Source organism: Dasypus novemcinctus, chromosome 3 (assembly GCF_030445035.2).
Source record: "Dasypus novemcinctus isolate mDasNov1 chromosome 3, mDasNov1.1.hap2, whole genome shotgun sequence".
Lineage (NCBI taxonomy): Eukaryota > Metazoa > Chordata > Mammalia > Cingulata > Dasypodidae > Dasypus > Dasypus novemcinctus.
Window position 1 is genome coordinate 182,290,299 of NC_080675.1, and position 10,044 is coordinate 182,300,342.

Consider the following 10,044-nt stretch of genomic DNA (forward strand, 5'->3'; position numbering starts at 1 on the left):
TCTATACTCTTCAGCATTTCCAAAGCTTGAGAGATCACAACTAAAGTGGCTAATTTTACTGAATTTGTAAATAAAAATGGATAATTCATTACAACTGTAGTCCCACTGAAAATCACTTTTAGAAAACAACACTAAATTTCAAGACCCAAACATAACCACCAGAGCATTTATAGGCAAGTTATAACATGTTAAAATTTCCCAAGAAAATAGATATTTATAAAACTCAACACCCAGAAACACATTGGTATAGCCAGTTCATGAACGATTTAACATGATCCAAAAACGGATGTTTAAAAATAAAGCAAAACATATGCATGCTTGCAAAGTAATCTAAGTTATGCATAATTTATTAACTTTGAATGCAAACTAGGTAAACCTTCTCCCAAGAGGATAATTAGAATTCACAATGTAAGAAATCAACACACACTAATAATTGAGATCACATCTTCTCTTCAAAATTGCTTTCTCAAACATCTACTGTTCTCTGAAAATTTTTATTAGCTTTTTCCCAAAAGGACTGTCTTAAGTGAAAATCAGTATAGATGATACATTATTAGGAAAATTATCAAAAAATAAACCTGTTCACTCAAATGAGGTACACAATTTAAAAGCACTGGTTAGGGAAGCGGACTTGGCCCAGTGGTTAGGGTGTCTGTCCGTCTACACATGGGAGGTCTGTGGTTCAAACCCCAGGCCTCCTTGACCTGTGTGGAGCTGGCCCATGCGCAGTGCTGACGCGCGCAAGGAGTGCCATGCCACACAGGAGCATCCCCCGCGTAGGGGAGCCCCACACGCAAGGAGCGCGCCCCATTAGGAGAGCCGCTCAGTGTAAAAAAGAAAGTTCAGCCTGTCCAGGAATGGCACCGCACACACCGAGAGCTGACAGAACAAGATGACGCAACAAAAAGATTCCTGTGCCGCTGATAAGGATAGAAGCAGACAAAGAATATGCAGCAAATAGACACAGAGAACAGACAACTGGGGTGGGGGGAGGGGGGCGAGAAATAAAATAAATAAATCTTTAAAAAATAAATAAAAATAAAAGCATTGTTTAATTGGTTCTTCAACGATATGCTGACTCATATTCCCAAAAGAGATTATAGGTGTCTGTCCTCTCATGCTTCTGATCTCAAAGGCTACTTAGTCATTCCCAGTTTTTTATTATCTAGAGAGAAAAATATAAATGAACATACTATTTTTGTCCTGTTTTGCATCAATTTTGATTATTACAGAAAACTTGCTTTCAAAGTCCACTATTTTCACTTTTACAAACATACTATAGCATGTCATTTTACTATGTTCTCTATATCTGTATAAAAATAAAATAGTACTTTTCATAAAATGAATGTTTCATTCTGAGAATAAGCCTGTTCTCTAAATCAGTACCTAGACAAACAACAATGGAATCTTGTTACAAATCAGCTTCCCATGTTTAAACCTACTAAGTTGGAAACAAGGGCAGGACGGAGCAAATGTGTTTTAACAAACCCTCCAGGTGATTCTGATGTTCACTAAAGTTTGAGTTTCCCAGACATGTGTAACCCTTTACCCACTGTAGTAACATCAGCAGAAACATTCACTTGATCAGCCCATCTTGCTAATTACCATAATCTCAACATAGGACAATATATTCATATGGTTCTCAGGAAAGAGGACTAAAGGAAATATGGAAAAGCTGGCTGAGACATACACTCTCAATGCAATGAATGTGCCACAATGATGAAAGAGGTTGTTGATGGGGAGGAGTGGGGGGTGGGGGATGGATATGTGGGAACCATATATTTTTTAATGTAACATTTTTTGTGATCTATGGATCTTTAAAAAAAAAGACGCATACTGGCATGTCAATGGAAATTCTAACTCTTAATTTCCCCTACTGTTCCAATATTTAAACCTACTTACAGTGCAACTTTTACATAGTGCCAACAGCTGGAATAATCCTGACATTTCTCCCTTTGCGTATAACACTCAAAGACAGGTCAAACCACTTTAATCCTGATCTCTTCTTCTTTTCTTCTTACTCACCAGTGTGTACACCATCTATTGCTAATTCACTCCTTCCATCACTTCTCCCCAAACTGCCCCTTCCCATCAATTAGCTTGGTTAGACTTCACATTCCCTTAGCATGAATGATTACTGTCAGTCTCTTCATCAAGCCAACCCCCCAAAATGTCATCTCCTTTCATAGATTCTTATTTACAGATTTTTTAGCGCTCCCAGGAATGGAGTTGATGGGATGGGGCTGAGCCAGCAACTACTACTGCTTCCCTTCCCCCAAAGAATGACTTATCACATTGTGCTGCATCAAACACCCAAGGTCAAATGACCCCAAGTTAGCACAATACCTGGACAGAAGCCCACACTCATTTGCCTTTCTCATTCAACTATATGCTTCTAGTCTAAGTCAAATAACAGGGAGGGTACCTCACTTCTTTCAATCCATTCTGCATATCCCTCTAAGTCAAGATGGGGTGCACTCAGAGAAACCAAAAGAAATTCTGAGATGTTATAAATACACTAAAATTTTAAGGTAGGAAAACAGGGACCTAATAAGGGAAAGAAGTGTGATAGGACTTGTCCATTGCACTTAAAAAGAATGTTTACTATTCTGAAGCCCAACAGCTTTTCAGTATAAAGCAATCACCTGCTCTGTGATCAAACAGTACCAATCAATACTCAGACGTTCATAAATGTATATGTACGCATACACACATGCACATATCCTATCACCAAATTAAGATGACTATTTGAAGACAAGATCTTAGACTATCCAAATATCTATGGTACCTTTGTAATACAGGTTTTTCCTTAACGGTTTAATCACTATTTCCCTCATAGTAAGTACTGTAAGTACAAGAACCTAACCAGAGAATGCTAATAACCTATCATTTACACGAGCAGAGATCAATTATCATAGGACACTGTGAAATAAGACTTTTCCCAGTTATCATAATCCTCACTGAAGAACTGCATGACATTTACAGAGCATTTCATCTCTCGGTCTCAACACCAACAGCCACAGAACTCAATTTCATCCCTTAACTAAATCAGAGTCAGAACCTCTAACTCACCATCTATGTCTTGTCAAGATACAGAAAATGGTAACTTAAGAGAATAATTAGAGTACGATCACATGTTATACCACAACAATGTCTCACAAAAAAGCTAACAATTTTATTTTCACATGGATAAATGAAGAAGCTTCCCCATAGGTCAGGGACTTGTCCTCAGGAAACTTGGATTCAAGATGAAACTGGGTAATACTGGTAATAGGAAAAAAAGGTATAACATTTCCCAAATCCTTATTCTCTTGAAGTTATCACTTAAAATTCCTAGTGGAAAAGACAAAGATGAGATGTACGAAAGCAACAAACAAGGAAGATACCCTATACAAAAGTAAACTGTACTAGTGGACTTAAAACTAACTTTCTCTACGGTACTGAAGAAACTTACATTCTTGCTACTCTGCTCAATACGTAGGGGGAAAACTTGTGAAATCCAGTCTAATAAACTGACCTTCAGACAGAGGTTTGTTCTGAGACCCTGGACTGACACTTAGGCTGGACTTCAGAGTAATCACAGTGAGCTTTCTTTTCATCAGGCTCAGTAAACATATCTCATCATAAATCCAGCCAAGGTCTTTCAGAATACTAGCACAAAACAAAACAGTCTGCCAGAAGAATAATATTGAGATCTTAGATGTTTTGAACTATATGTAATGTGATACCTTATTTCCAAAATCATCCAATCAATCTAAACTGAAATACTCAAATGTCACCAAAACCAAAAATCAAAAACAGACATAATATTAAGAACTTGCTCTTTCACAAAAGAAGTGATTTTAATTCAATTTCAGGACCTAGACTAATTTAAAACTCCCAACAAAATATTTCAGGGTTAAATATAAAAAAAGATGGAAGAATAAATGAGGACAAATAAGATTAAGGAAGGCCAAAGAGATCAAACACAATGTACAAAAACAGGCTGGGTATATGTGATTTGGAGGTCCTGAAAGAGGTCTAAGTTTCAACATCTCCAAAACAAGAACTGAAAGGGTACAATTAAAACAATCCAAGTTTTTTTTAAATTATTCAAATAATAAAACTCTATTTGTAGATATAAAATTACTGACATCTGGAACAGTACTGTTCTTTTCAACTATTCTTCTGACCAATATGATCACATATATAGGGAAGTGTATAAATAGCTATATAAATAACGTATATGCATAGGATGGGAAAAGATAGTCCAAATGATTCAAATGTGCAACTATCTACTCTTCTAGGTCATTTTGCTATTCTTATCAGCTATAAAACAAAAAATGATTCACAGTCAAACTACCTGTTAAATTAGAAGCTTCTAAGAAGAATACCTAAGAGACTGTTAATTGTGGTTACTTTGGGGAAAAGTGGGAATGAGAATTGTAGGGGGATTTTTAAAATATCTTTACATGCTATCTGAATTTTTACTCTGTGAATGTTTTTATTTAAAAATAAATTAAGACAAAGACAAAAATCTAGTCAAATCATGAGGCTTCTTCTTAAATCTTAGGCACATGGTAAGAACCTTGCTTTTTAAGATTAGTCTCTCAGAAAAGGATATTAACCCAGACAAGTTTTCTCCTACTAACCATTTCTATTCCAAATTAAAATTTCTTAAATCATAGATAAGGAAGCATTATGTTAGCAAAGTGGATTTCAGGGTCTAGCTATGATGACACTGAAAGTGGAAGGAACTGATAGTACTGTTTCTTCTAGTCTACAACCTCTTCACCAAAGAGGATACCAAGGCCACAATGGCAAAACCCTTAAATACAAAGCAGAACTCACTTCAGGATACTTCACCAACTAGTCCACGAATTTACTGAATTACCCCAGAGCCAACTCCCAGTGATCTCATACAGTAATGACTACTCTCTCTCTACAGATTAGCTTGCTACATGAGCATCTCTGCCCTTTATCAACATGAGCACCCTGAATGCTCTCCACCTTCCATGTACTTAACAATACCTAGGAACGGCATCTCAAGTTTTGTTCTTCCATTAGGCCTTCCCCACGTCACCAAGGAAATGAGGACCTCTCATTCTTGTGCGCTCAAATACCACTTTTTTTTTTTTTCAGTTAGGCCAGTAATTTATTAAGGAAGGGAGAGAAGAGAAATGGGGGAAAACAACAGATCATGGGTTCCAGGCAGAGAGGAAAAGGTTGGAGAGAGATACAGACTGTAATTCCCCACTATAGGTCACAAATACCCAGGTTTTACTTGCCTTTTGTTCCAGGCAATGGGGAAGAAGGCAAGAGCAGGACAGAAGTCCAAACCAGCCAAATATCACTTACTGATCACCACTTTTTAATCAAAATGAATAAAACTTATGCCCACAAATGCACTGTAAATTTCATGACAAGGTACTTAGAGTTACTAACACAAGTGCTAAACTTAAATTCTATTCACAGATAATGAAGCAACTGAAAAATATCTAAAATTTGTATTCTACCAAAATTAAAAAGTTAACAGTGCTTTCACAATCCTTCATTTTGGACTGTTAAAAATCTACTGTGTAACAGGCTCTGTACTATTTGATCAACAGCAGACAACTAGAAAACAGTATCAATTGTTCTTAAACACAAATATTAGCCTTGTTAAAGGCAAGTGGCACACTCATTGTGTTCCATGATACAAGTTCCGTAAATATTAGTTTCCTTCCTTCTTTAACATCATTTAATACCCTAGAATTCTGGCACTCAATCTTTGACCCAAGAAGTGGTAGCCTCATTTTAGCAAGGGACATGTCTATAGTTCCATCTCACCAAAAGTGTGTGTCTCTTGTGATCCAAGAAGAGCTTCTGTTTTGCTTGCAACAATATATAAAGGAAAAAAAAAGAAAAAATTATTAGCTCAGAATATTTATAAAAATTAGAAAGGATATTTGAGGAACAGGCAAAGGGCCATTTCTAATTTTTTACGTTTTCACATGAGAAACCAGGATTTTGATTGATAATAACATGCTCTAAAAAGTCTAATGAGGCTCCCCGACTGGATTTCAGAGTGTGGTTTAAGCTCAAAGTTTAATATCATTATTTTCAAACAAGGTCCTGTGTCATCATGAATCTAGCCAAGGCCTCTGCAATAAATTCTTACTTATCTTTACAAGGTTATTTTACCTGGATTTGTTGAAACACTACTTGACCCACACCGATGTCAGGTCAGCAAACTCAGTGCTCAAATTCTCTTCCCTTCAAAGTCATCACCTAAGTGGATAAAATGACACCATTTAAGATGGAAAAAGTTGCAACACATATATATTATCATTTCAGAATCAGATGTAATTCTACCACTACAAAAAAAACATAACAATAGGCTTTGCTTTATTCATTTCAAAAAATACATTCACTGAGCATTATGTGTATGGCCAATACCATAAGTATTGGAATGCAAGGATGAATAAGGCAAAATTTATCAATGTATTACCAACTGAATGATGTATGTTTAAAATGCATCCAATACAGAGTCTGTAACTACTTGCTGAAATCAGTAAAGGTTTATATGAAGAGAGATTTTTTTCCTGATATTTAAAACAAGATTTTGTATAGTCTACACAAGCAACACCGTTAACCAAATATGAATGTACGTTCAATTTTCTATTATAAGTAAAAATCTAAGAAAAAAATCAGTATAAGACTCCTAAATCGTAACATTATTACAAGATGGACCAATGACAGAAATAAGATGAAAGACTACCCAAGAGACTTACAAAATACTTTTTATCAAGTCTGGTTTACATATCTTATATACATAAACACCGAAAAACAGACTTCATTGTAAATTATAAGGTAACAAAACTATTAAATCCTAGAATACTTGAAACTGTTCCATAAATCACAATGAAAACTTCTACTGAAGAGTGAACATAATACATATAATATTATGAAGTCATGGTTAGTAAATATGTACAGAGGCTAATCTCATTTTACTGCATTTTACAGTAAATGAAAGTTTCTTGCTATCATTGACCAAGCAGGTCTATCAGTGCTCCAATAGCACATACTAACCTCATGTCTGTCCTATTTTGGTAATTCTGGCAGCATTTCAAACTTTTTCATTATTATTATATCTGTTCCAGTTACCTAGGATCTGTGATCTCTGATGTTACTATTTTAATTGTTTTGGGGCACCACAAACTGTCCCCGTATAAACAGCAAACCAAATGGATAAATATTGTGTCTACTGGCTGCTCCACCAACAAAGTTTCCCCAGACTCCCTCTCTTCAGGCCTCCAGTTCCTGAGATACAAACACTACAGAAATTAGGGCAAATAATAAACCTACAATTGCTTCTAAGTGTTCAAGTCTTAACTTCTCTCTATAGCGGTGGTCTGGAACCAAACCCACAAAGTATCTCCGAGTAGACACAAGTCTCTCACTTTAAATCAAAAACCAGAAATGATTAAGCTTAGTGAAGGCATGTCAAAGGCCAGGGTAGGTCAAAAGTTAGGACTCTTGTGTTAAACAGTTAACCCACGTTGTGAATACAATGGAAAAGTTCTTGAAGGAAATTAAAAGTGCAACACCAGTGAACACATAAATGATAAGTGAGCAAAACAGACTTATCACTGATATAGAGCAAGTTTTAGCGGTCTACATAGGTCATCAAACTAGCCACAACATTCACTTAAGGCAAAGACTAATCCAGAACAAGGCCTTATGTCTCTTCAATGCTATGGAAGCAGAAAAAGATGATGAAGCTGCAGAAGTCTGAACCTAGAACAGAATGGTTCATGAAGTTTAAGGAAAAGTCCTCTCCATAACATAAAAGTGCAAGGAGAAGAAAGCGAGTGCTGATGGAGAAGTTGTAGCAAGTCTTCCAGAAGATCCAGCTAAGATCACTAATGAAGGTAGCCATGCTATACAACAGGTTTTCAAGGTATACTGTCGATGATCAAGACTTCTATTGGAAGAAGGTGCTATCTAGGACTTCCACAGCTAGAGAGAAGTAAATGCCTGGCTTCAAGGGACAGGCTGATTCTCTTGCTAAAGGCTGATGCAGCTGGTGACTTTAAGTTGAAACCAATGCTCATTTACCATTCTGAAAATCCTAAGGCTCTTATCAAGGCTAAGTCTACTGTGCCTGTGCTTTATAAATGGAACAGAGCAAGGATGAGAGTATATCTGTTTACAAGATGACTAAATATTTTAAGCCCACTGCTTAGACCTACTGATCAAAAAAAAGGATTCCTTTCAAAATATTACTATTCATTGATAAGGACATTGTCACCCAAGAGTGTTGATGGAGAGATATAATAAAAATAAATGTTGTTTTCATGCCCTCTAACAGAACTCTGCTACTCATGGTTCAAGGTGTAATTTTGACTTTCAAGCCTTACTCTTTAGAAAATACATTTCATAAGGTATAGCTGCCATAGACAGTGATTCCTCTAATGGATCTGGGCAAACTAAGTTGAATATTTTCTGGAAAGGAGTCAACTTTCCAGACACCATCAATAACATTTGTAATTCATATTCAAATGTCAAAATAGCAACATCAACAACTGTTTGGAAGAAGTTGGTTCCAACCCTCATGGATGACTTGGAGGGGTTCAAGATTTCAGTGGAGGAAGTAACTGCCAATGAGCTGGAAATAGCAAGAGAACTAGACTTAGAAGTGGAACCCAAAGCTGTAACTGAATTGCTTCAATCTCATGATAAAACCTGAACTGATGGCGAGTTATTTCTCAAGGATGAGCAAAGAAAGTGATTTCTTGAGTTGGAATACTCATGGTGAAGACCCTAAACATTGTTGGAATAAACAATTTAGAACATTACATAAATTTATTTGATAGAGTAGTGGCAGGTTTTGATAGATCTGACTCTGATTTTGAATGAATTTATATTGTGGGTAAAACTATCAAACAACATGGCATGCCAAAGAAATCTTTCGTGAAAAGAAGAGTCACTCAACGTGGCAAACATCATTGTTGCCTTATTTTAAGAAATTTCCGCAGTCACCCCAACCTTCAGCAACCACCAACCTGATCGGTCAATAAAATTTACACTAAGGTATGTCCATTATTTTTTTACATAATGCTGTTGCACAAGTCTCCAAAGCCAACTATGGTTTTGCTGCTTTACCTTCCTTACCTGATAGTGGCCACCGATCCCATAACTGGATACTGTTGGTGACTGATAGCAACTGTACTCACTCTGAAGTCACTTCTTGTGTGACCAGTGCTTGCAAAGGACATGACTCAAGAGAGGGGACAGACTGCACACACAGAATCTCTGCTGGCAAATCAAAGGAGAAAACACAATCACAATCATTCTACCAGTGTTAGATAAATTAATGAGTTAATCTCTAAGATAGTACTTAGCATAAGACTTAAAATCAATATGGGAGCTTCGTTCATTGTCTAATGGAATGACCCTGAAACCTTAACAGAACTCCTCCCTCTTTGCCAAGTATTTGATTTCCTACTCTGAACATTTTCAGTATAATATAAAGTGATACAAATTATGATTATATTGAATTGTATTTTAGCATGCCAATTATTTTTTAGGATACATATTATCTTTACTGTAAGTACTACAACTGAACTCAAACATGCTATTCCCTAGATCCCAGGACACAGTCTCTGCCATTTATTTAATTACTTAAAAGTAAATACTGGGAAGCAGGTGTGGCTCAAGCCAACTGGGCTCCCTTCTACCATATAGGAGGTCCAGGGTTCAATTCCCAGGGCCTCCTGGTGAAGACGAACTGGCCCACGCAGTGTGCCGGCCCACCAAGGAGAGCTGATGATGGAAAAAAAAAAAAAAAAAGAGACACAAAGGATAGACAATAAGAGACACAGCAGACCAGGGAGCTGAGTTGGCCCAAGAGATTGAGCACCTTTCTTCTACTTTGGAAAGTCCCAGGATTGGTTCCCTTGTCTAAAAGGAAAGACAAGCAGACACAGAAGAACACACAGCAAATGGACACAGAAAGCACTACAGTGAGCGCAAAAAATAACGAGAGAGGGAGGGCAAGAAATAAATAAATACTCACTGTAG

The 10,044-nt window shown here is 36.7% G+C and overlaps 2 non-coding genes across 2 annotated transcripts; both read right to left on the minus strand.

The window, feature by feature from the left end:
* Positions 1 to 3,563: 3,563 nt before the first annotated feature.
* Positions 3,564 to 3,631, minus strand: LOC111763466 (small nucleolar RNA SNORD64). The gene has a single exon (XR_002796335.1). It is a non-coding gene; the product is annotated as a small nucleolar RNA SNORD64 (small nucleolar RNA).
* Positions 3,632 to 6,037: 2,406 nt separating this feature from the next.
* Positions 6,038 to 6,110, minus strand: LOC111763467 (small nucleolar RNA SNORD107). Its single transcript, XR_002796336.1, has one exon. It is a non-coding gene; the product is annotated as a small nucleolar RNA SNORD107 (small nucleolar RNA).
* Positions 6,111 to 10,044: the final 3,934 nt, after the last annotated feature.